The sequence below is a fragment of the Lathyrus oleraceus genome, chromosome 5, assembly GCF_024323335.1.
Source record: "Lathyrus oleraceus cultivar Zhongwan6 chromosome 5, CAAS_Psat_ZW6_1.0, whole genome shotgun sequence".
Taxonomy (NCBI): Eukaryota; Viridiplantae; Streptophyta; class Magnoliopsida; order Fabales; family Fabaceae; genus Lathyrus; species Lathyrus oleraceus.
The window spans coordinates 479,202,757-479,230,129 of record NC_066583.1 but is presented as its reverse complement, the minus strand read 5'-3'; the positions used below and the strand labels follow the sequence as shown (position 1 = coordinate 479,230,129).

The following is a 27,373-nucleotide window of genomic DNA, read 5'->3' as shown; positions in this document are numbered from 1 at the left end:
TAGAGATTCTGCCAAATCCATATTTGACTCTCTAAGGATGATTCATGAGGGGAATGCTCAAGTAAAGGAGACAAAGGCTTTGGGCTTGATTCAGAAGTACGATGCATTCAAAATGGATGATGGTGAAACAATTGAGACTATGTTCTCAAGGTTTCAGATGCTTGTTGCAACACTGAAAGTTATGGATAAATGATACTCTATATCTGACCATGTCAAGAAGATTATCAGAAGTCTTCCTAAAAAATGGAAATCCATGGTAACAACTTTGAATCTAGCAAAGGATCTTAACATCATTAGTGTTGAAGAACTTGTTAGTTCTTTGAGAAGCCACGAGATTGAACTCGAAGAAGATGAACCTCAAAAGCAAGGTAAATCTGTTGCTTTAAAGTCTAAGCCTGAGAAGACAAAAGCTTATCAAGCTGAGGAAGAATCAGAATGTTCCGATGAAGACTCAGAAAATGATGATGAATTGTCTCTAATTTCAAAGAGAGTCAACAAACTATGGAAGCACAAGCATATTGGTCAAGGTAAGTTTAAAGGAGCTAGAAGAACTATTGGTCATTATGATTCTTCTTTAGAATAGAAGAAGCAAGGTTATGGTAAAGAGCTTATCTGCTTTGAGTGCAAGGAGCCAGGTCACTACAAAAATGATTGTCCTGTGTTGAAAAAGGACAGAATGCCTAAGAAGAATTTTTCTAAAGGCAAGAAGGGGCTGATGGCTATATGGGACGACTCTAAATCAGAAGAAGATGATTCTGACGAGGAACAAGCCAACATTGCATTGATGGCAACAATAGCTGATCCAAAAGGTTCTGAAGAACCAGAAGACATGGTGTTGTTAGAATCAGAATCAGACTCCGACTCTGAAGATGTATTTTTTAATCTATCTTGTTCTGATCTTGAATCATGTCTATCTGAAATGCTGGAAAAGTACCAGAGTGTTCAGAGTAAGTACAAGAACTTTAAACAAGTTCAAGTGGTTGCTTCTGAAACTCATAGTGATCTTGAGAAAGATATTTCCTATCTAAAATAAAAATTATTTTCTTTAGAAAGTAACAACTCTGCCTTGAAAATAAAAATTTCAAAACTAGAGGAGGAAATAGTCTCAGAAGCTTCTGATACTAATTGCGTCATTAGGTATGACAGAGCAGTCCAGTACTTTCTGGATAAAACCATAGATATAAGCAAAATAACTTCTTTGATCTATGGAGTTAGCATAAATGACAAGAAAGGTTTAGGGTTGTAAATAAACTATAAAACCTGACGAAATTCAGAAGGTAAAACCAAAACCTCTCCATGAGCATTTCGTGCCTGCTGGCACTGAGCTTGATGTTTCTGTACAGACGCAGAAACATATAAAGGGTAAGAAATCAGATTTGAAACCTAAGTATCATTCACAAATTCCCCATGATTATCCTTTTTCTCAAAGACCCAAAGTTGTGAGAAACTATGGGAAAACTAACAAAAGAGGACCCACAAAGTTGGTACCTAAGGATGAAATAATTTATGTTGCAGACTTCCTTAGCAGCTCGGTTGAAACACCAATCATGGTACATGGACAATGGATGCTCACGACATGTGACGGGTAGAATTTCTATGTTCCAAAATTTGGAACTTAAGCCTGGAGGCTTCGTTGGTTTCGGAGGAAACCAAAAAGGAAAGATTATTGGCTCCAGAACTATTGGTAACGGTAAACTTACTTATATTACTAAGTTATTTTAGTTGATGGTATGATGCATAACCTTTTGTCTATTAGTAAAATTAGTGACAATGGTTATGATATCATTTTTTATCAAAATTCATGTAAGGTTGTTAGTCAAAAATTTGGTAAAATCCTTTTTAACGGAAAGAGAAAGAATAGCATTTACAAAATCAGACTTTCTGATCTTGAGGATCAAAATGTAAAATGTTTAATGTCTGTTAATGAAGAGTAATGGGTATGGCACAGATGTTTGGATCATGTTAGCATGAGAAGGATTTCTCAGCTAAATAAGCTTGGATTAGTCAGAGGCTTACCCAGCCTGAAGTTCACTTCAGATACTCTTTGTGAAGCATGTCAGAAAGTCAAGTTTTCTAAATCATCTTTCAAAGCGAAAACTGTTGTTTTTACCTTTAGACCATTAGAACTTTTTCACATTGATTTTTTTGGACCAATGAAAATTTCCTCTATCAATGGAAAGAAGTATAGATTGGTCATCGTTGATGACTATAGTAGATGGGCATGGGTAAAGTTCTTAAAACACAAGGAAGAGTCATATTCTGTGTTCTCTACTTTTTGCTCACTAGTGCAAATAGAAATGAATTACAAAATAGTCAAAGTCATAAGTGATCATGGTGGAGAATTTGAAAATAAACATTTTGAAAATATTTTTGATTCAAATGGTATTTTCCAGGATTTCTCCTGTCCTAGAACTCCACAACAAAATGGAGTTGTATAAAGGAAGAATAAGACCTTACAAGAAATGGTCTGCACCATGATCCAAGAAACTGATATGTCTAAGCATTTTTGGGCAGAAGCAATTAACACAACTTGTTATATTCATAACAAAATTTCTATTAGACCTATTAAGGGTAAGACTCCATATGAATTGTGGAAGAACAAAAAGCCTAACATTTCTTAATGTCACCCTTTTGGCTGTGAGTGTTTTATGTTGAATACTAAAGAGAATCTTGGCAAGTTTGATTCTAAAGCACATAAGTGACTATTGTTAGGATATTCTTAATGCTCTAAAGGATACAAAATCTTTAACACTGAAACATGAATTGTTTAAGAATAAATTCATGTCAGATTCAATGAAAAGCTTGACCCTAAAAAGTCAAAGCTAGTTTAGAAATTTTCAGATTTAAAGATCAATCTTTCAGAATCCAAGGATAATGATTCTGGATAAAAAGACTCATAAGGAAAGGCTAAAGATGCTGAAGCAAAAGACTTAGAAGAAACTCAACCAGAAGTTGTCGTTGGTCTAACACATCAGAAGAAGAGTAGACCAAGAACTTCTCATTCTGAAGAATTGATTCTGGGAGATAAAGACACTTCAGTCAGAACTAGATATTTATTCAAACCTCCTGAAGAGACTTTTCTAGGTTTGGTATCTCTGATAGAACTCACACCAATTGATGAAGCTCTTCTGGATAATGAATAGATTCTGGCTATGCAAGAGGAATTGAATTAATTCACCAGAAACAACATTTGGGATCTTGTTTAGAAACCAAAGCGTTTCCATGTTATTGGAACCATATGGGTTTTCAGAAACAAGCTCAACGAGAAGAGAGAAGTTGTCAGAACCAAGCCTCGACTGCTAGCACAAGGTTATATTCAGCAAGAAGGTATAGACTATAGAGAAACCTTCGCTCTAGTTTCCAGGTTATAGTCTATACATCTTTTAATTTCGTTAGTAGTCAATCATAACATCATCCTTTATCAGATGGATGTTAAGAGTGCATTCTTAAATGGATATATTTCTGAAGAAGTATATGTGCACCAACCTCCTGGTTTTGAAAATTCTCAAAATCCTAACTTTTTTTAAATTGAAAAAGTCGCTATATGGTCTGAAGCAAGCTCCCAGAGCTTGGTATCATAGACTAAGTAACTTCCTTTTGGAAAATGATTTTACCAGAGGGAAAATGGACACAACTCTCTTTTGCAAAACCTTTAAGAATGATATTCTGGTTGTGTAAATTTATGTTGATGATATTATTTTTGGTTCTTCTAATCCTTCGTTGTGCAAGGATTTTGTTATGTCAATCCAAGCAGAGTTTGAAATGAGTCTGATGGGAGAACTCAAGTTCTTTTTGGGAATCCATATTGATCAACGTTCAGAAGGAACATACATTCATCAAAGGAAATATACAAGGGAACTTCTGAAGAAGCTCAACTTGTCAGAATGCAAGCTAGCAAAGACTCCAATGCATCCTACATGTATTCTGGAGAAAGAAGAGGTAAGTTGTAAGGTAAATCATAAGTTATTCAGAGGTATGATAGGATCTTTCCATTATCTAACCGCTTCTAGACCTCATATTTTATTCAGTGTTTTTTTTATGTGCTCGCTTCCAATCAAATCCTATGGAGACTCACTTAATTATTGTTAAGAGAATCTTTAGGTATATGAAAGGTACTACTAACCTTGGTGTGTTTTATAGAAAATCAAGTGAATATAAATTAGTAGGCTATTATGATGTTGACTGTCATACCATAATTTTCCCCCTCATTCAATTAATTAATACAGTCATATTCACTTCTGCAACATCTACACATTATTGCATGCATTTCATATTACATAGAACCTGAAATGTCAACCAAAATAAATTTTCGGATTTACAGATAGACCGGTTGAACTGATCCCCATTAACGGGATACAATTTTCAAGATCAATCTTGTAGACGTCAATTGTATTAATCTACGGTTCACGTAGTTTAACCCGACGTGCTCGTTTTAATTTTTCGCCTACTTTTTCGGTCGCATTTCGGTCAATCTGAGCCTTTTAACCGGTCAAATTTTATTTCAAAATTGGTTCAAACGCTGTACATTTTCGAGGAGTTTATTTTGTGCTGATCATTTTGGTTCATTCAATTTAATTTTTCGAGCATTTTTGCGCCCAACTATTATTCATTTTGAGTCAGTTTATTTTTCTTTTATTTGTCAAAATGTCAAAAATAAATAAATAGAGTTTTCTATACTTTTGTTACGAATTACTTTCGATTATATAAACTAGTATAATATTATTCGATTTAATTTGTTTCCAATTTATTTTACACCTTAAAAGTATCAAAAGGGAAACTTTAGAATTTTTTTTAAAAAATAAAACCCTAAATTATGCTATAACTACCAACACTTGACATTGAAAGAGGGACGAAAAAAATATCAATCACAATCGCTATACATCAAACTTTCAAACAATTTCACTTCAAAAAGCTTGAGCCAAAAAAAAAAGTTAAAAATTGAAAAATACACTGGAAGAAGAATACTGGTTTTTCTTCATGAGAGTCATTTCATTCTTGTCTATCCCTTCCTTGTCTCTTGCTTGATGACATCTTCCTCTCTCACATATGTCTCCAACCTCACTCACACAAAAATATAAACTAAAAAAAACTGAAGAAGATTCTTCTTCTTCGTGACCTTCACCAGACATAACCATATATCATTTTTCTCTTAACACAATAACCATTACAATCTCATATCTTCCATCATAAAAAACCATAAACCTTCATCTTCTTAATCTACGAGGCTTGCATTTTTTTTCTTCTGATAGAAATGTTTTACCTATGTGTTTTTTTTCATTTATTTATTAAAACTGAATAAGAGAGATAATATCAACTTAATCATCACTTTACCCTTGTTAATTTTTTTTATAAATATTTTAATTGTTTTTTTTTCTTTTATTCAGGGACTTTGATACTTGTTTGTTGGAACGTTAACTTCTCAATCTCATTTATAGATTATTAAGTTTAGATATCATTAAAATATTTATAAAAATAAACCACTTTTAAATACTATTTTATAGTTGTCAGTAGTTGTATTAATTATATTTAGTTCAAATACATAATTACACTCATATACTAATTGGTTATATTTATCATTAATATTTTCTTAGATTAGAACGTTTTTTTTTATTTTTTTTTTTATTTCTAACGTGGATCTACAATGGACTTGGCCTTATGTCCCTTCCATTCTATTTTCCACTTTTCCAATTTTTTTAAATCATTTTTTATATTACCTTTTTTATCAAAAATTCATCAAGTTAATTAGTTTTATTATTATTTGTAGTTTATAAATTAAACACGTTTAATTATATATAATATATTATTTTTACTAATGAAATTTTTAGAACTAATTGCAGTAAATTGTTTATTTTAAATGTAAAGTAAAATCAATCATCATTAAAATTATTATTTAAAAGATAAAATCAAGAACTTGATAAACATCAAGCTAAATTTTCAAAACAAGACATTTCTTGATCAATTATAAAAATATTTAATTTTCAAAATCTCAATATTCTAAAATTATTTCTCACTTACACGAATCAAACCCCGAGTGACTTTTCTTAAAATCAAACGAAATGTTAAAACTTTTTTCTAAACAAACACGAAAGAAGGGGACGTTGAAATCTAGCATTCCGTTGGAAACCTTCGAATGATTGGTCACGAGCCATGTGTTTTGGGTTAACCGTTCATTCTTTTCTTTCGTTCTTAAAAGCACTTAAATTAACTTGGAAAAAATAAGGGCCGTTGGGATCAAGCATTCTAGCGTAACTCTTTGAACAAATGATTCTATTCAAGTGTTCGTTATCCATCAAACAATTTTCTTAAATAACTCGAATGAAAAAGGACCGTTGGAATCTAGCATTCTGGTGAAACCCCCAATGATTGATCATGAGGCTTAGGTCTCGTTCTCATCGAGCATTCGTCATTCACTTCAAAAATATCCAACCAATCAAACTCTTTTTCTCGCCGTTGTGCGATTAATCTTCAAAACCTTTTCAAAACGAAAGACACATTGTCTTAAGATGATGCAATGCAATGCTTCGTCCATAAATTTTAAGTTGAGATAAGTGACGTTTTTCCGAATGTTGATTTGTAAATCCATTTGATGTGATGTATACGTCCGCTCCTTATCTGTTTTGGGTAATGATAACACGAAATTATATCATTTTTAGGACTTAATTCAATTAAATTTTATTATCATTTATTTCTGTTCACTTCATTTTATAAGATATTACGCGGTATTTTCTTCCTATTTGTCTCAGGTGGCTTATTTTGAAGCACAAGTAAAAATGAAAGAAAAGGAGGTGCAAAAAGGAAAGAAAATGAACCAAATGTCAAAGCCCAGCCCAAAACACAAAACGCAGGTGTCGTGCATGTGACGGACGTCACAGAGGGCGTGACGAGCGTCACGCCTTGCACACTCCTGTGACGGACGTCACACATGGTGTGACGAACGTCACACCATTCCCCTACTTTTTTGGCGCAAGGAACGCCTCAGAGACGTTGAGGAGACGTTGAGGAGTGTTGAGCCCTATATCCACGCCATGCATTTATACACGTTGAAGACTTTTTGGCAGCGGAAGCGGTTACTCAAACATATATAAATAGCCACTTGCAAAACCAAAAAGGGTCCCGAAGCTTTTCCACACTTTTTCCTTTGCCGTTTTCACTTTTGCATATTTTATTTTTCCAGCAGCTTAGGCATTGTTTCATTATTATTTTTACGAGTTCTACTTTATCTCTTTTGCAATTTCTATTTTCCTTTTTCCTTTTTAGCATTTAGTTAATTCTTTTCGTGCAATAGTTTCTACACCGGAAACTATTGTGCACCTTTTTACCGGATCTAACCTTACGTTAGAATCTAGTTTTATTTCATTCGTTTTAATTTGTTGTTTAATTGAAGAATCCAAGAACAAATTCTACCGGCTTGTGGTGGAGTGTTCAAGACTATTGTTTACCTCATTCAGGTTCTTTAATTATTATTTAATGCTTTGTTTTATTATTTATTTATATTATCTGCCTGAGATGAGTCTGTTTATGCATGATAAATATTTTAGTTTGTTTAGCATGTCTGGCTAATTCGCCTAGATATCGGTATGTAAAGTAAGCGGAATAAGGAATCAAAACTCAGTCGGTTAAATTAAGTTTAGAATTAAAATCACTCTTTTTACGGTCTCAATTTACAGGTTTAATAACAAAGGTTTTTACGAAAGTAAAAGACATAAAGAAGTTAAAATCAATAGAGCGAGAGTTTGAGGTTTTAACTGGACAGTGTAAATTAGACATTAATTCTAGATCAGGGCGAGAGCAAGTTTTAGAGTTAATTAAATTCCGATCTTTTCCAAAAAGTATTTTTAAAGATTGAACGTGAGGACGAGAGTTAAGCATTCGAATTTAACTATATAACCTAAGTCAACAGAGCGAGAGTTTGAGATAAGGGTGTTTAAACGGTCAGTGTTTTCTTGAAAAGAGTTTCTATGGACTGTATTGCTTTCAAAAAATGGTTTTTGACTTAATTATAAGTGACAGCTACATTAACATAAAATCATGGTTTATTCAACAGAGCGAGAGTTTGAGATAAAACTTTTAATCAATATAGTCAACTGAAAAGATTTATTTTAAAACCAAGAGACCGACGAAGGATTGATTCCATAATTACGACGAACTACATACCGATATCTGTTTTATTAATATTAAATCTAGATCTTAGTTTAGTTTTTAGCTTTCCCCCAAACAATCAAACATTGTTCACCTTAGCTTTATGAAGTAACCTTAGATAACGGTATATCGATTCATAAGTCCATGTGGGATCGATATCTTTTAAAACTATGCGATAGAACTGTGCACTTGCAGTTTGTACCCATTCTCGACTCACACAGTCGAGCGATCAAGTTTTTGGCGCCGTTGCCGGGGACTTTTATTTAATCGATATCGTAACTCTTCCGTTACGCTGTAGAGACTAAGGTTTCTTTTTCTTCTTTTCTTTCTTTCGTTGATTTGTATGCCACGCACTCGCTCTCAAGGCGAACCGCTCTATTTACGAATCAACGATATCGAACTATATCTCCGAGTCCTACGACGAATTCGGGAATATCGTGCTGCAAACAATCTCCCTCCTATAGAACTTCCTGATTTCAAAAACCTTTTTCCTTCGATAACCGAGATGGCAGAACCAGCTCGTGCTCTTAGAGATTACGCCGCTCCATCGCAAGATGAGCCGCATTCAAGTATTGCTCCACCCGCAATCGAAGCAAACAACTTCGAACTTAAACCTTCGCTGTTGCAGGCTGTGCAACAGAACCAATTCTCTGGAAATCCTACCGAGGATCCAAACCTTCATTTATCCGTATTTGTCCAATACGCTGATACTGTTAAAGCTAATGGTGTCACTTCAGAGGCAATTCGACTTCGTCTTTTTCCTTTCTCATTAAGAGATAGCGCTAGAAGATGGCTTCAATCTCTTCCTTCCAACTCAGTCACCACATGGAACGAGTTGAAGAAAGTTTTTCTTGCCCGATACTTTCCGCCAAGCAAAACAGCTATGTTAAGAGCCCAGATAAACGGATTTAAACAGAAAGACAACGAGTCTCTTTTCGAAGCATGGGAAAGATACAAAGATATGATGAGACTTTGCCCACACCATGGTTTGGAAGACTGGTTAGTAATTCACACATTTTATAATGGTCTCTTGTACAACACAAGGTTAACAATAGACGCCGCTGCAGGTGGTGCACTAATGAACAAACCTTATGCTGATGCTTACCAGCTTATCGAAAGCATGGCCCAAAACCACTATCAGTGGGGAACCGAACGAACAACGGTGGAAAAACCTCAAACGAAAACTGGCATGTACGAGATAAGTAACCTTGATCACGTTAATGCAAAAGTGGATGCTTTGGTCCAGAAAATTGAAAGTTTAAATGTATCACCTCCAGCCGCCGTGGTTGCTATAACTCAGAATTGCGAGGTCTGTGGAATCCAAGGTCACACTCCTACGGATTGTCAACTCTTGACAGGAATCCAAGCAGAGCAAGTAAACTATGCTCAAGGAAGCCCCTACTCGAATACCTATAACTCAAATTGGAAGAACCATCCAAACTTTTCATATAAAAGTAATAATGCTTTGTACGCACCTGGACAGTCTCCAAATCAAGCCCCAGCTATACCTCCGGGATATCAGAAACCGAACCCATCCATGCCTAACAATAACGCCCCTAGGAAATCCAACTTGGAAATCATGATGGAAAACTTTATAGCTTCCCAACAACAAACTAATAAAGACTTTTTAAACCAGAATGTACACACTGGCGAACAACTTAAACAACTAGCAAGCAAAGTAGATGCCTTGGCTACCCATAACAAAATGCTGGAAACACAAATATCACAAGTAGCCCAACAACAAGCACCTACTGCTGCCCCAACTGGTACATTCCCTGGACAGCCCCAACCTAACCCGAGAAGCCACGCTCATGCAATTATATTAAGAAGTGGAACGGAAGTGGAAGGACCGTCTGATCCCAGGATAGAAAACCAAAACCCTAAGAAATCAACTGAGGAAAGTGAACCTAAGGAAAAGGAAGAGAGTAATAAGGAAACCCTAGAAAAGAAGGAACCTTATGTACCTCCACCACCTTACAAACCACCTATCCCTTACCCTCAAAGGCTTGTTAAAACCAAAGATGCGGGCCAATTTAGAAAATTTGTTGATCTCCTTAAACAATTAAACGTCACAATTCCGTTCACCGAAGCTATTACGCAGATGCCCTCCTATGCTAAATTCTTAAAAGAAATTCTTTCTAATAAGAGGAAACTGGAAGATAGCGAAACCGTTACACTCCCTGCCGAATGCAGCGCTATAATCCAAAACATGCCTCCTAAACTCAAGGATCCGGGTAGTTTCTATATACCCTGTCACATAGGAAAATTTGTTATCGACAAAGCCTTATGCGATTTAGGAGCCGGAATTAGCGTTATGCCTTTATCCATATGTAAGAAACTGGAAATGGGAGAATTAAGACCAACCAAAATGTCTGTGCAACTAGCAGATCGTTCCATAAAATATCCTGTAGGAATTCTTGAAAACGTTCCCGTACGCATAGGTCAATTCTACATTCCAACGGATTTTACAATTATGGACATTAGAGAAGATGATATTACACCCATTATATTGGGAAGACCGTTTTTAGCAACTGCCGGTGCAATCATAGACGTAAAACGAGGACGACTCACCTTCGAAGTAGGTGAAGAGAAAATTGAGTTCATTCTTTCCCAATTCTTGAAAGCACCTGCAATAGAAGATACATGTTACTTCATGGATATCATCGATGAATGCATAAAAGAAGCAGAGTTAGGAGAAGACAAATCATCAGACTATCTTTTAAAAGACAAATCTAACCAATGTTTAGCAATAACACCGGACCCCACACAATGTCTTAACAAACCAACCCCTGACCTGAAAACACTTCCCAAAAATCTGAGATATGAATTCCTAGATTTAGAACTTGAACGACCTGTGATAGTTAATGCAGACCTAGGAAGACTCGAAACAGAAAAACTCCTACATATCTTAAGAAAGTATCCAACCGCACTAGGTTACCATATCACTGATCTTAAAGGAATAAGTCCTTCTATTTGTATGCACCGTATCATGTTAGAAGAAGACTGTAAAACCTCTAGGGAACACCAGAGGAGACTAAATCCGATCCTGAGTGAGGTAGTAAAGAAGGAAATAACCAAGTTATTAGAAGCAGGTATTATATATCCTATATCTGATAGCAAATGGGTTAGTCCTGTACACGTAGTACCAAAGAAAGGAGGCATAACCGTTATTGAAAACGAAAAAGGGGAAACTATAACTAAACGAATCGAATCGGGATGGAGAATGTGCATTCACTATAGGAAACTAAACAAAGCAACCCGAAAAGATCATTTCCCTTTACCATTCATTGACCAGATGTTAGAACGATTAGCAAAACATTCACATTTCTGTTATCTAGACGGTTATTCAGGCTTCTTCCAAATACCAATTCACCCTGATGACCAAGAAAAGACAACGTTCACGTGCCCTTTTGGTACCTTCGCTTATAGACGAATGCCGTTTGGCCTGTGTAATGCTCCTGCAACCTTTCAAAGATGCATGATGGCAATTTTCGCCGACTTTCTCGAAAATATCATGGAAGTATTTATGGATGACTTTTCCGTATACGGACAAAGTTTTGAAGAATGCCTTGAAAACCTAGGAAGAGTTCTTGAGCGATGTGTGAAAGTAAACTTAGTACTTAACTGGGAGAAGTGCCATTTTATGGTGCAAGAAGGAATTGTTTTAGGACACATCATCTCGAACAGAGGAATTGAAGTAGACAAAGCCAAAATAGAGGTAATCGAAAACCTTCAACCCCCGAAAACTGTGAGAGAAGTACGAAGCTTCTTAGGACACGCCGGTTTTTACCGACGATTCATCAAAGACTTCTCTAAGATAACTAAACCTTTAACCGGACTATTGATGAAAGATGCTGATTTCATATTCGACGATAACTGTTTAAAAGCATTTCAAGCGCTTAAGCAAGCATTGATCTCCGCACCCATAATGCAGACACCCGACTGGAATGAACCATTCGAAATAATGTGTGATGCCAGCGATTATGCTGTAGGTGCTGTTTTAGGACAACGAAAGGATAAAAAGCTTCACGTTATATATTACGCAAGCAGAACCCTGGATGAAGCGCAAATGAATTACGCCACTACCGAGAAAGAACTCCTAGCAGTTGTATTTGCGCTAGATAAATTTCGATCTTACTTGGTCGGAGCCAAAATAATAGTTTACACTGATCACGCTGCTATCAAGTACCTTTTAACAAAAAAGGATGCTAAACCTAGACTCCTAAGATGGATCTTGTTGCTACAAGAGTTCGACTTAGAAATCAAAGACAAGAAAGGAACTGAAAACGTAGTAGCAGACCACCTCTCTAGACTTGAGAACCTTGAACCGGAAAGAACCTCAATTAACGATGATTCCTCGTACGATAAACTTATAGCTACTTTAGAAGAGAACAACTCCGACATGCAAGTAGAAACCACCTTAGCTATATCTGTCACACCATGGTACACTGATCTCGTCAATTATTTAGCCGCCGGAATAATTCCGCCCACTTTATCCTACCAGCAGAAGAAACGATTCTTTTACGACATAAAACACTATTATTGGGACGATCCCTTACTTTTCAAAAGGGGCCCCGATGGTATTTTCCGTCGATGTATACCCGAAGAAGAGGTAGAAAATATAATCCAACACTGCCACTTCGCTCCTTATGGTGGACACACAAGTACATCCAAGACCTGCTCTAAAATCCTACAAGCCGGCTTTTATTGGCCAACTATATGGAAGGACGTACATGCGGCTATTAAGGAATGTGACAGATGTCAACGCACGGGAAACATATCTAGACGTGACGAGATGCCACAAAAAGGTATTTTGGAAGTAGAGATCTTCGACGTGTGGGGAATAGACTTCATGGGACCTTTTCCATCCTCTTTCGGTAACAAATACATACTCGTGGCAGTTGACTACGTATCAAAATGGATCGAAGCTATAGCTTCCCCAACAAATGACACCCGAGTAGTAACTAGACTCTTTAAGAATATAATATTTCCGAGATTTGGCATCCCAAGAATAGTAGTCAGTGATGGTGGATCGCACTTTATATCCAAGGTACTCGAAAAATTATTATTTAAATATGGCGTGAGACATAGGATAGCGACACCTTACCACCCTCAGACCAGTGGACAAGTGGAAGTATCTAACAGAGAAATCAAGCAAATACTAGAAAAAACAGTCGCCACTTCAAGGAAAGATTGGTCATTGAAATTACCAGAAGCTTTGTGGGCATACCGAACTGCTTATAAAACCCCCATAGGGACGACCCCATTTAAGCTCATATATGGAAAATCCTGCCACCTCCCGGTAGAATTAGAACATAAAGCCTATTGGGCTATTAGAAATCTGAATCTAAACTATAAAGCCGCCGGTGAAAAGAGAATCCTTGACATAAACGAATTAGAGGAACTCAGAAGAGACGCCTATGAAAATGCCAGAATCTACAAAGAAAGAACAAAACAATGGCATGACAAGCGTATATCAAGGAAAATCTTCAAGCAAGGCGACGCAGTCCTTTTATTTAACTCTAGACTAAAGTTATTCCCGGGAAAACTACGATCCAGATGGTCAGGACCTTTTCATATCACTAACATCTTTCCTAGTGGAGCAATAGAAATTAAAGGCAAATCCACAGAACCGTTCACCGTAAACGGGCAACATCTAAAACACTATCACTATGCGGAAACCAATGGAGATTCGCAAATCCTACACTTAGACGAAACGCCTCCAGGATTAATAGATTATATTTAACAGTTTCTTTGTCGAGCTTGCGACATTTAAACAAAGCGCTTAGTGGGAGACAACCCACAATTATTTTATTATTTCCCTATATTATTATTATCTTCCTATTTCTTCCTTAATTATTCTTTTAATTTCTGTTTAGTATTCATTCCTAATTCATTTTAATTTAATAATAACTTTTCTTTCTTCTTTCGGCATCTGGCCAAATCCTGACTAAAACTCATGTTTTCTTTTCTCTAGCTAACACTAACCAGATGGGACATATTGATCGTATGGGTATCAAATTCAGAGGAATGGCTCAGAAACAAAAGTTTGAAGAACTAGCCACTAGAGAGATGCTACCTAGTTTATATGCTGATGATTGGGCTATGACCGCCCTTGGACTGAGACAAAGTGTCTTGTATTTGCTGAATCAGATAGGATGGGAGACATCCCCTATCCTAAGACATTTCACCACCTACCGGAGACTTACACTAGAATTCCTTAGCTCATTAATCTATCTACCCAGCCATGGAAAAGGAATTAGCAGAGGTTTTATCCAGTTCAGAATGTTCAACATGGAGTACCAATTTAATATTAGAGACTTTACCAACCTTTTGGGTTTTCCTACCTCCTTTGACACATTCACAGTAAGCCAGGAAGAACTTTTTGAATATAGAGAACTTGAACACTTTTGGGGTGAGTTGACTGGAAATGACGAGCCCGAGGAACATGAGTTTCTCTCTGGAAACATACACAACCCGGCCTTTCGCTATTTCCATAAGATCCTGACCCACACTTTATTTGGGAAGAAGCCAAATAGTACTTCAGTTTCACGTGATGAACTCTTCATCATATTTTGTGCTTCCCAGAACCGTCCAGTAAACGGTGCCACTTTTATGTTAGCTAATTTGGACCATCTTATCCAGGATGAGCGAGCACCAATCCGAATAGGCGGTTTGATAACTATGATAGGTAATGCTATTGGATTACGTCAGCCTATGCTTGACCTAAGCCCTTTTTGTGGCATTACTACTATGAGTATACCCTTCCTCTTCAACACTATGTTTATAGCAAACCTAGGGTCTGACGAGTTTGAGCTTATTATTGATAACCAAGTTCTTTGCCTTTTCACCATGCCCGATCCTAGGACTAGTGTTCATAACCGCAATAACTGGCTCTACAACCTGAACGAAACCCCCTCTCCGGCTAGATCCACTGAATCCATCCAGGACTATGAGATTTGTGATGACTATGAGACTTATGATGACCAGATCCCTCATGCTGAATCTGACCCTCAGACACCATCTGGCTATTATGATATTGACCCTCCTCCTCAGCCTGTTCAGACCGAAGAATCAGCAGTATCCGACCTCCGGCATCATATGCCCGGAACTGATTATAACACCGCCATTGAAGCTTTGATGTCAGAACAAGGGGCCCTCAGAGAAGAATTTACTGACATGAGACACGAAGTTCTAGGATACATGAGCAGTATGACAGATCAGTTTCACGAGTTGCTACATCGTGTTAACTCTTTTGCTCCTCCGGCCAGAGATCGTGCAGATGGATAGTATTTATTTGTTTTTCTTAGTTATTTAGTTTTAAGCTAGATTATTCATTAATGTTATTTGAATTCATGTTCGCATTTGTTTTCCTTTTCGCATTTCTTTTGTTCTTCTTTCCAATATTACATTATGATCATTTTATTGAAGTTATTTATTTAATTTTATCATACAATAGCTATTATGTTCTCTACTGTTGCTACCTATGATTTATTATACAAAGTAAAATAAACATGCAGGAGAAATTAAATTGCAGAATAAATCATTCAGTAGAAAACAAACAAAAAAAAATAATAACAATATATAATAACGTACCTGAAGGACGCTAGCTGAACATTGGCCAAACAGACAGTGTGACGAGCGTCACACATTCTGTCACGGACGCCACACTAAGAACCTGTTACGCCCGTCATGCACCTGTAACGAGCGTAACGCCCTTCAGACTAGGTGAACGTTAAGGAGCCGTTGGAGACGAACGTTACACCCCTTCAACTTTTTATCTTCCCCATTTATTCACATTTACCCATATTCATTCACTTTTCAACCACCTCCTTTCCAACTTCCAAATTCTTTTCCTATAAATACCCACCAAACCTTCCTTCATTCACCACAAACCATTCTCTCCTATCAAATACATTTCTTTTCCTTCCAAATCACTCCTTCAAAATTCATTCATCACAATGGCAGGAAATCAGAATTTCGGAAATATCATCTTCCGATCCGAAGATGAAAATTATCAAAGGGAGCAATTCGAGCGTTTCCAACAGCGAGGCGTCGTTTCCACCAGGTATCCCGATTTAACTTGTTTACAACAATTAGGATTACTCCAAGGTATCGAATGGATGCTCCGCCTAGCCAACTTAACCTTCCTTTGCACTCATAATCAACCCACCTACCCATCTCTAACCTTAGAATTCTTAAGTTCATACGACTACACCACTCCTGCCGGTGAAGACGAATTTTTAACCGGTACCGCAACCTTCCGTATGTTTAACACCGAGTACTCCTTAACCCAAAACCAATTGAGTACCATGCTACAATTTCCCATAGAAGGTCTGGTACACCCCAGAATCCCTCCAAACTCAAACTGGAACACAGTTGACGTCTTCGGCCTTTTCAAGAAAATTTCCGGTGTAGATACCTACAACTGGGAAGAGCTCCTTCTTTCCCATATACATAACCCCACTATCAGGTACTTTATCCGCATCTTGCAAAACACAGTTTTTGGAAGACCAAACAACAATAAGGTCAACTCAAAGGAGCTATTCTTCCTCCAGTGCGTTTTCGAACCGGATACTCAGGTAAACGCCGCCTCCTTTCTAGCATTCTGGTGAAACCCCCAATGATTGATCATGAGGCTTAGGTCTCGTTCTCATCGAGCATTCGTCATTCACTTCAAAAATATCCAACCAATCAAACTCTTTTTCTCGCCGTTGTGCGATTAATCTTCAAAACCTTTTCAAAACGAAAGACACATTGTCTTAAGATGATGCAATGCAATGCTTCGTCCATAATTTTTAAGTTGAGATAAGTGACGTTTTTCCGAATGTTGATTTGTAAATCCATTTGATGTGATGTATACGTCCGCTCCTTATCTGTTTTGGGTAATGATAACACGAAATTATATCATTTTTTAGGACTTAATTCAATTAAATTTTATTATCATTTATTTCAGTTCACTTCATTTTATAAGATATTACGCGGTATTTTCTTCCTATTTGTCTCAGGTGGCTTATTTTGAAGCACATGTAAAAATGAAAGAAAAGGAGGTGCAAAAAGGAAAGAAAATGAACCAAATGTCAAAGCCCAGCCCAAAACATAAAACGCAGGTGCCGTGCATGTGACGGACGTCACAGAGGGCGTGACGAGCGTCACGCCTTGCACACTCCTATGACGGATGTCACACATGGTGTGACGAACGTCACACCATTCCCCTACTTTTTTGGCGCAAGGAACGCCTCAGAGACGTTGAGGAGTGTTGAGCCCTATATCCACGCCATGCATTTATACACGTTGAAGACTTTTTGGCAGCGGAAGCGGTTACTCAAACATATATAAATAGCCACTTGCAAAACCAAAAAGGGTCCCGAAGCTTTTCCACACTTTTTCCTTTGCCGTTTTCACTTTTGCATATTTTATTTTTCCAGCAGCTTAGGCATTGTTTCATTATTATTTTTACGAGTTCTACTTTATCTCTTTTGCAATTTCTATTTTCCTTTTTCCTTTTTAGCATTTAGTTAATTCTTTTCGTGCAATAGTTTCTACACCGGAAACTATTGTGCACCTTTTTACCGGATCTAACCTTACGTTAGAATCTAGTTTTATTTCCTTCGTTTTAATTTGTTGTTTAATTGAAGAATCCAAGAACAAATCCTACCGGCTTGTGGTGGAGTGTTCAAGACTATTGTTTACCTCATTCAGGTTCTTTAATTATTATTTAATGCTTTGTTTTATTATTTATTTATATTATCTGCCTGAGATGAGTCTGTTTATGCATGATAAATATTTTAGTTTGTTTAGCATGTCTGGCTAATTCGCCTAGATATCGGTATGTAAAGTAAGCGGAATAAGGAATCAAAACTCAGTCGGTTAAATTAAGTTTAGAATTAAAATCACTCTTTTTACGGTCTCAATTTACAGGTTTAATAACAAAGGTTTTTACGAAAGTAAAAGACATAAAGAAGTTAAAATCAATAGAGCGAGAGTTTGAGGTTTTAACTGGACAGTGTAAATTAGACATTAATTCTAGATCAGGGCGAGAGCAAGTTTTAGAGTTAATTAAATTCCGATCTTTTCCAAAAAGTATTTTTAAAGATTGAACGTGAGGACGAGAGTTAAGCATTCGAATTTAACTATATAACCTAAGTCAACAGAGCGAGAGTTTGAGATAAGGGTGTTTAAACGGTCAGTGTTTTCTTGAAAAGAGTTTCTATGGACTGTATTGCTTTCAAAAAATGGTTTTTGACTTAATTATAAGTGACAGCTACATTAACATAAAATCATGGTTTATTCAACAGAGCGAGAGTTTGAGATAAAACTTTTAATCAATATAGTCAACTGAAAAGATTTATTTTAAAACCAAGAGACCGACGAAGGATTGATTCCATAATTACGACGAACTACATACCGATATCTGTTTTATTAATATTAAATCTAGATCTTAGTTTAGTTTTTAGCTTTCCTCCAAACAATCAAACATTGTTCACCTTAGCTTTACGAAGTAACCTTAGATAACGGTATATCGATTCATAAGTCCCTGTGGGATCGATATCTTTTAAAACTATGCGATAGAACTGTGCACTTGCAGTTTGTACCCATTCTCGACTCACACAGTCGAGCGATCAAGTTTTTGGCGCCGTTGCCGGGGACTTTTATTTAATCGATATCGTAACTCTTCTGTTACGCTGTAGAGACTAAGGTTTCTTTTTCTTCTTTTCTTTCTTTCGTTAATTTGTATGTGTCATACCCCAAAATTTGCCCGTTGATATTACAAGACCCTCTGACTTGTTCTGCAAGGCACTGATATCAAATGGACAAAAGCCCACTCACAACAGGCCCAATCCACAGGCGGCCCAAAATAACTGGCTCGCTAGGCGAGCAGCTCCTTCGCCTAGCGAACATTGCCTCATGCCACTCGCCCAGCGAAGCGTTGGATCCAGGAAAAAGCCCAGACCTAGTTTGCTCGCTAGGAGAGCAATTCCTTCGCCTAGCGAAGCTTGCGAGAATTTGAATTTTTGGACCTCATTTTAAGCCCACTAGGTCACAACTACCACTACTATAAATACCTGCTCCTCTGCCACGAAAAACGGACAGACACAGACAGACAGACGGACGAGGACGGACGGAAAAGGACGGAAACCCTAGCACCGAAACCCTGCTGATCCAAAGAGTTCTGAAGGCGGAAACCCTGCAGGCCGCTCACCCGCTCCGAAGCTACCGCCGCCCAACTCAATCCGGCTCGCCAATTCAAGGTTGCAATTCGATTGCAAACAGGTTTGCATCACTATTATCGCTTTAGTTTCTTACTTGGCATATGATTTAGGATTCTTAATCTACACATGATTATCACTTTGTGTCCTTATTTTGCATGTGGTACCACTTTAGTGTTTTAATTTGCATATGATATCGTTTTGTACTCTCATTTGGCATATGGTATCACTTCATGTTCTTAATTTGTGGAGGATATTATAATTGAATTCATAAATATTTTGGAGTTTTGCATGAGAATTTAAATGTGCTTGAATATTGTGAAACTGAACCATATAATTATGTGTTGGATGCCATAAGCCATGCTGCAGGTTGAGGTCCTAATGTTCTCAAATTTCAAACCCGTGGCCGCTCGCTAGCTCATCGCTAGGCGAGCCCGCAGCGAGCCTTCGCTGAGCCTTCGCTAGGCGAAGCAGAGGCGACCGGACCAGGGGCTGCTTTGCCTTTTCGCTGCCCATTTCATGTTTACCTGATGATGATTCTGCATTATTTGGCTTAAATTTCTGACTGTTATATTTATTTTATGGGGCAATTTCCAATTGTATTTTGCCTCAATGCTCTAATCCGTGTGTTGCATGATGTAAAGGCCAGCATACTTCCAAAGAAATAACCGGCTAGGCATGTCGCTTTAGGTGTGGACATTCTTGAGGAGATGGCTTTTGGATGACCTAAGTTTAATATGGAGATTCATCTTGAATCACCAAGCTTGATTTTTAATGTATTGATTTCATTGATTTCCTGTGGACCTAATTACCTAACTGATTACGGCTATTTAATTAATTGTTAAAATCCGGACTTTAAATAAATGATATCGGACCTCTCTTTATTACCCCACGATTACGTAATACGGTCATGTCCCGCGAATATGGGGATATCCTTAGCAAAGACCCTTCGGTTAAATCATCATAGTCCCTCGGATGTTGCCTTCGGAAATACGACTTTGTCCCTCGATGACCCTTCGGTGTAGCCTACGGTTAAATGATGATAGTCCCTTCGAATGCTAAGGTATCCTCACAACTGTTGCCTTCAATGACCAATCGATGACCCTACGATGACCCTTCTACATCCCAAGGATAAAACTACTTACTTCTCAATAGTAAGGACAGTTTTACCCTCATAAGGATAGGAAACGCCCGGAAAGACCTCGGACAGGTATAACCTTAATTGCTCATTCATAACCAAAAAATATACTTTTCACCTCACACCTTTCAAACATCTTTTTTGGAAAATCACCACTTAGCATACATCCGCACTAGGATCATTGCCGAGTTATATTTTTCTAAGCTATTTTCTAAATTAAAACGAGATAACCACTTTGTATACATTCATGCAAGAATCATTACAAAGTTAAATTCTCATTTTGCAAAACATTTTTCACACCTTTCTCAACCACCTTTTTCAAACTAGAAAACATAAATGATTGAGCAATTAAGAGCCCATGGATAACCATGGATACAAAGGGTGCTAATACCTTCCCTTTGTATAAAGTACCTCCCGAACCTAAGAATTTAAAATTAAGGTCTTTCCTGTTCTTTTCCACCTTTCCTTATGGGATAAAAGAAAAGTCGGTGGCGACTCTTGCTAACCGCGACATTGCGATTACAAATCCAATAAAGTCCAGTTCACCGTATGACAGTATGCCACGCACTCTCTCTCAAGGCGAACCGCTCTATTTACGAATCAACGATATCGAACTATATCTCCGAGTCCTACGACGAATTCGGGAATATCGTGCTGCAAACAATCTCCCTCCTATAGAACTTCCTGATTTCAAAAACCTTTTTCCTTCGATAACCGAGATGGCAGAACCAGCTCGTGCTCTTAGAGATTACGCCGCTCCATCGCAAGATGAGCCGCATTCAAGTATTGCTCCACCCGCAATCGAAGCAAACAACTTCGAACTTAAACCTTCGCTGTTGCAGGCTGTGCAACAGAACCAATTCTCTGGAAATCCTACCGAGGATCCAAACCTTCATTTATCCGTATTTGTCCAATACGCTGATACTGTTAAAGCTAATGGTGTCACTTCAGAGGCAATTCGACTTCGTCTTTTTCCTTTCTCATTAAGAGATAGCGCTAGAAGATGGCTTCAATCTCTTCCTTCCAACTCAGTCACCACATGGAACGAGTTGAAGAAAGTTTTTCTTGCCCGATACTTTCCGCCAAGCAAAACAACTATGTTAAGAGCCCAGATAAACGGATTTAAACAGAAAGACAACGAGTCTCTTTTCGAAGCATGGGAAAGATACAAAGATATGATGAGACTTTGCCCACACCATGGTTTGGAAGACTGGTTAGTAATTCACACATTTTATAATGGTCTCTTGTACAACACAAGGTTAACAATAGACGCCGCTGCAGGTGGTGCACTAATGAACAAACCTTATGCTGATGCTTACCAGCTTATCGAAAGCATGGCCCAAAACCACTATCAGTGGGGAACCGAACGAACAACGGTGGAAAAACCTCAAACGAAAACTGGCATGTACGAGATAAGTAACCTTGATCACGTTAATGCAAAAGTGGATGCTTTGGTCCAGAAAATTGAAAGTTTAAATGTATCACCTCCAGCCGCCGTGGTTGCTATAACTCAGAATTGCGAGGTCTGTGGAATCCAAGGTCACACTCCTACGGATTGTCAACTCTTGACAGGAATCCAAGCAGAGCAAGTAAACTATGCTCAAGGAAGCCCCTACTCGAATACCTATAACTCAAATTGGAAGAACCATCCAAACTTTTCATATAAAAGTAATAATGCTTTGTACGCACCTGGACAGTCTCCAAATCAAGCCCCAGATATACCTCCGGGATATCAGAAACCGAACCCATCCATGCCTAACAATAACGCCCCTAGGAAATCCAACTTGGAAATCATGATGGAAAACTTTATAGCTTCCCAACAACAAACCAATAAAGACTTTTTAAACCAGAATGTACACACTGGCGAACCAACTTAGTTTAGTTTTTAGCTTTCCCCCAAACAATCAAACATTGTTCACCTTAGCTTTACGAAGTAACCTTAGATAACGGTATATCGATTCATAAGTCCCTGTGGGATCGATATCTTTTAAAACTACGCGATAGAACTGTGCACTTGCAGTTTGTACCCATTCTCGACTCACACAGTCGAGCGATCAGGTAAAACAATGTTTCTTGTCGATTAATACAAGATAGCTTTCGCTGAAATCGACCAATAAACAAACATGTTTTACCCAAAACTACGTAAGTCTCGAATCCTCTATTGAACTTGGAGATACGTAGGAGCAGGATTGCGAAATCTTGTCATACCTATTAATTAAAAAATTAAGTTTAGTTCCTTTTCTGCCCCTTAATAATAAAAACCTTTTTAGGTCCTCTATCATTAATTCAAAAAATTTTCTCTTCTCCCTTTTTCTATCCCAAATAAGTAGAAGATTAGAAACTAACATAAGCTAACATTCAAATTGCAACTAACTAAACGGTTCCCGTTGAGTACAATGGACGTGAGAGGTGCTAATACCTTCTCCTTGCTTAACCGACTCCCGAACCCTGATATTGGTTGCGATGACCATATCTTATCCTTTCTTTTAGGGGTTTTATCGATATTTTCCCTTTCCCATTTTGGTAATAAATAAATTTCAGTGGCGAGTCTGTTCATCCCATCTCGCGAGCGTGCGATTGCGCTCCGCGAGCGTCATGTTTTCATTTTTAGAGGTACGACAGATGGCGACTCTGCTAAGGACAGGAACATCAGCCCCACGTAGAAGGGTACATGTTGAGCATGTGAGTCACAACTATCAAAAACAGTTATATTTTCACTAGTATATATAGATAGTCTCTGCATGGGGATTGAGGTGTGACAAGTCATATACAAAACTCTGTAGAACTTGAAGTACCCGCGTCAAAGAAAGAAACAAGTTTGTGAGACAATGTATGATCTTGTATATAACCTTTTATTCATTTAATTGAAACCATTTAAATCATTTATTGAAAATTTACTTTATTTTCATTGTCTTTACACTTATTTTACTCCAGTCCTTGTCTCCAACCCACTCGGTTGTTGGTGTAAGCCCTAGAGGCCAATACTTTTGGTACTTGTATCGAATTATTTATTAATAATAAAAGGCTTTTTCTTTATTATGTTTGTTTAATAAAGCCCCTAGAATAGCTAGTCCGTTTAATGTATCAAGTGTGACTTAATCATGAGATCACATTAAACATAAGGACACTATTCTTAAAGTATCCGTAGTCGAGCTTTATTGTGAAGTGGGATAACATTAAATCAGTACGACTATTATGCATATAGACCGATAATCACATCTCATGGATCATGGATAAGGAGTTATCAAGTCTTAAACATAGATATGAATATCCAATAGATAGATGTGAACAATGCATTCTTAAACGGCCTCCTGTATGAAGTAGTCTACATGACACAACGATCTGGGTTTGTCAGCCCTGATAAAACTCTTGTATGCAAGCTCAACAAATCCATCTATGGTCTCAAACAAGCCCCAAGGGCTTGGTATGAGAAGCTAGCTCGAGCTCTCCTTTATTTTGTATTTACTCACTCAAGGTGTGATCATTCTCTATTTCCGTAGAGTCACCAACGTATTTCTTTATGTCCTTGTTTATGTAGATCACATATTGATTATTGATTCTAGTTCATCTCTGATTCATACTTTGATCAAAAAAATGCATGTTGAATTTTCTCTAAAGAAATTGGGCAGGCATTCTTTTTTTTAGGTATTGAAGTGAAGTCTCGAAATAATGGCTCTTTATTACTCACTCGGTCTAAATATATAAGAAATATCCTGTATAGAGCCAAAATGTTCAATTTCAATGGTGTTCCTACCCCAATGTTATGTACACGCAAGCTGAGTAAACATGGCTCTGAGCCATTTTGGGATCCGCAATTATACATGTCCATAGTAGGGACTTTACAATATCTGACTTCAACCTGGCCTCACATAACTTTCAATGTCAATAAAGTTTGTTAGTTTATGTCTTCTCTTCTAGATGCTCATCGGTCTGCTCAAAAAATTTCACTCAGGGTTTAAAGTGATTTTGACTAGGCTAGTAACCCTGATGATAGAAGGTCAACATTCGGCACCTGCATATTCTTTGGTCCAAACCTTGTTTCATTGAGCTCTGAAAAATACTCTCTGGTAGTTCGTTAAAGTACAGAAGCAGAATATCGACCTTTAGCACACATTATATCAGAACTCATTTGGTTAGAATCTCCGTTGAATGAACTTGATATTCCCTTCTACACACCAACACTATTATGTGATAAACTGAGTGTTGTGTTGGTTTCTCATAATCATGTCCTACATGCTCGCACCAAACACATAGAGCTTGACATCCATTTTATTAGAGAACGAGTTGGTTTCAAGATTTGAGATCCAAGCTCAAACCCACAAGTGAAGGTCGTCCCTTTTGAGCTTGCATAGGATGTTAGTGATATGTTAAACTAAGCTTATTTCATCTCTTTATTCTTGATTAATTAGTCTAAACTAACATTGTTAGTTTGGTTAGTTAGTACACACTTAAGTGTTAGTTCTAACTGTAGTCGTTAGTCTTGCCTTTTGCTTTTCTATTGAGTGTGACTTGGCATGTATGTAAGTCAACCCCTTTCCATTGTATGAGCTCAAAGCAACAATGTTTCTTTTTTGTGTTCCTTTTTTATAGTTTTTTTTTAATTGTAAATTAATATTCTTTTTTTTAAATAAAAGATATGAAAGTAGTTAGTTAGTATTCCTTATTCAAAGCCACGTGAGACCAAATTTTATTGCCGTTTTTTCTCCTAAAATTTTGTCTGTTGTTTTTATTTGTTTATATATTTTAAGAGCTTTCACAAAGTTATTTGCTCCACAAGTATAAGTATAGTTTGAAGAGGTGAGTGCTCTATTTTTCACACAATAATACTATTATTCAAGTAAATATTTCATGATATTTAAATGATATAGTATTTTACAAATTTAAATATGAAAGTAATGTGTCATTCATATAACTACAATATGATCTAATGACAATTTCAGGAAATCATTTCAAAAATAGAATGCATTCAAAGGCATTAACCAATCATGACTTTAACAGCATCACATTAATCTCAGGTATGTTTACTATTTTAAATCTATTTTAATTCATGTTATTTTTTATTTGAAAGAATTCATTTTAGATATTTATTTTGTTAGAAAATTGATTTTAGATACTCAAGAAATACATTCAAAGAATATATTTGATGTGATCAAGATGGATTATGTCAAAAAACAACAATGTTTTGTAACTTTGAGAAGGTTAATGATAAATTCAGATGGTAATGATTTCCAAAATACAATGGATTCAAAGGCATCCACTAATGACGATTCTAAAGGTATCTTTAATGTTTTAATTTTGTTTCGATTGATAATAATTTTTTATTTAATAATAAATGATTTTTAAAAGAATGAATTGAGATGTAAGAAAATTTAACCGAAATAATTGTTTCAAAAAATATAAAGTTTTCTCTTTTTTTTTGAAAAAATAAAAAGCTTTCTTTGGAATTTTTATGCATCTACAATATAAAATTATTAGTTTAGTCATACAATAATTCAAAATCTCAAAAGTCATGGAATCCAATAATGTGAAATGACTGTAAAAAATATATATAACATCATTTTTAAAGTAAAATAATATTTATTATATATTTAATTATAAAACAAAAATCGTTAAAAAATATCTTAATAAATTTAGTGGTAGAAATTTAACATTGTAAATTTAAGACAATTGTAATACGACAATTAGATTAATGGTAATTTTCTTTTTTCATAATTGTTATGTTAGAATGAATGTAATTTCTTTTTCTTTTTATCTTTTTAAAATATGTTTTTTATTTGGTTAAAATATTGTATCTTTTCAAATTGAAGTCTTACATAATAATTTATTCTTATTAATATAATTTAAAATATTTTAAAATGAATACTTTTTATCCATCTTAAAGGGCCTAGTTCTAAAAAGCAGCGTTAAAAATATTGTCTTTTTAAATTTTAAACTTATTTAACAAAAACTATTATATATTTTTAAATAATATTTAGAATGTAAATTCTGGAAGAATTAAACTTTAGTAGTATGTTAAATTTTCATCAAAAATTTAATTTTCCTATCCAAGAACACTTATAAAATGAAATTCTACCTATTTTATAATATGTTAAATATATGTGATTAACAAGTAATAAGTTCTAACTTATGCTGTAATTTTGAAAATAATCTACAAACAGGTCAACCATTGATGAATTTTGAGACTGTGAAGTTGAAGTTAGAGAAGGGTTTATACCTTACAATAGATCAATTTGCGAGTGATGTAAGGATCATATTTTACGATGCCACTATATTGCACCAAGTGAATGAAAGAACTCAAAGAATAGCAATGAAGCTAAGTCATCTTTTTGAGATGAAGTGGAAGTCTTTAGAGGAAAAATGAGAAGCTGAGAAACAAATGAAAATTGAAGAAAAATCAAAGCAAGAGCCAAAGAAAAATGTCACAAAATCACATGAATTTGGAAATGGAGAAAGAAATAAAAGAAAATTTGATTGTGATGATATTAAAGAGAATAATTGTTCAAAGTCCATACATGAAACAACCTTTTATTCAAAATTATCAACTAAAAAGGTTAAGAAGGAACATGTTGTGGATACCATATTGGCTTCACAAAGAAATTTGTTTTGTTACAATAATGTTAGCATGGAAAGGAAGAAACAAAGGAAAAATGTTGAAGTGATGATACAAAATATGAAGAGAACAGTTTTTATTAATGAAAGTTTGTACTATTTTAAAGAGTTAGAAAGATTATGTGGTCATTCATTGCAAGATTGCAACAAGGTAAATCCATTGAAGAAATTTGTGGGATTGACTCTAAAGGATGAGTTTATGGGAGTGACAGATTTGAATGAAGAAAAGTTTCTTAATAGAGATTGGGAGGAAGGAGAAATTATTTTTCTCAATTAA

At 36.3% G+C, this 27,373-nt stretch overlaps 3 pseudogenes; 1 reads left to right on the top strand and 2 right to left on the bottom strand.

The window, feature by feature from the left end:
* Positions 1-253: 253 nt before the first annotated feature.
* LOC127081429 (uncharacterized) lies at positions 254-27,373 on the top strand (annotated as a pseudogene).
* Positions 9,030-9,129, bottom strand: LOC127088946 (uncharacterized; annotated as a pseudogene).
* LOC127088945 (uncharacterized) lies at positions 21,592-21,691 on the bottom strand (annotated as a pseudogene).